We start from the raw sequence: 1,271 nt of genomic DNA, 5'->3' as shown, positions 1-1,271 counted from the left end.
TCGAGAGGAGCGAGTTGAGGTGGTTCGGGCATCTGGTGAGGATACCTCCTGGGCGCCTCCCTCTGGAGGTTTTCCAGGCATGTCCAACTGGGAGGAGGCCGACCCAGGACACGGTGGAGGGATGATATCTCTCGGCTGGCCTGGGAACGCCTCGGGATCCTCCCGGAAGAGCTGGTTGAAGTGGCTGGGGAGAGGGCAGTCTGACTTCCTTGCTGAGACTGCTGCCCTCGCGATGAAGCGGAGGACGACGAAAGACGACGAAAGAAACTCTTACTACATGACTGTCAGGATCACTTTGAAGTTGTTCGAAACTCTTACGATATGACTGTCAGCATCACTTTGAGGTTGTTCCAAACACTTACTACATGGGTGTCAGCATCACTTTGAGGTTGTTCGAAACACTGACTACATTACTGTAAGCATCACTGAGTTTATTAGCAACTATCACTACATTACTGTTAGCATCATTTTGAGATCATTAGCAATTCTTCCGACATCACTGTCGCAATATTTTGAGGTTCGTAGCAAAACTTACTACATGACTGTCAGCATCACTTTGAGGTTATTCGAAACTTTCACTCCATTACTGTTAGCATCATTTTGAGTTCATTAGCAATTCTTACTACATCACTGTCGCATCATTTTGAGATCATTAGCAATTCTTCTGACATCACTGTCACATTATTTTGAGGTTCGTAGCAACTCTTTCTACATTATTGTTGCATTATTTAAAGGTTTGTAGCAACTCTTACTACATTACTGTAAGCATCACTGAGTTTATTACCAACTATCACTACATTACTGTTAGCATCATTTTGAGTTCATTAGCAATTCTTACTAAATCACTTACGCATCATTTTGAGATCTTTAGAAATTCTTCTGACATCACTGTCGCATTATTTGAGGTTCGTAGCAACTCTTACTACATGACTGTCAGCATCACTTTGAGGTTGTTCGAAACACGTACTGCATTACTTTAAGCATCACTGAGTTGATTAGCAACTTTAAGTACATCACTGTTAGCGTCATTTTGACTTCATTAGCAATTCTTACTACATCACTGTCGCATCATTTTGAGATCATTAGCAATTCTTCCGACATCACTGTCGCATTATTTTGAGGTTCGTAGCAACTCTTACTACATTACTGTTGCATTATTTAAAGGTTCGTAGCAACTCTTACTACATTACTGTTAGCATCACTTTGAGATCATTAGCAATTCTTACTCCATCACTGTCGCATCATTTTGAGATCATTGGCAATGTTTCCAA

Source organism: Aulostomus chinensis, chromosome 1 (genome assembly GCF_037954235.1).
Source record: "Aulostomus chinensis isolate RoL2024-O1b breed Wild chromosome 1, RoL_Achi_v1.0, whole genome shotgun sequence".
In the NCBI taxonomy this organism is placed as follows: domain Eukaryota; kingdom Metazoa; phylum Chordata; class Actinopteri; order Syngnathiformes; family Aulostomidae; genus Aulostomus; species Aulostomus chinensis.
Note: the sequence above shows the minus strand (reverse complement) of the source record.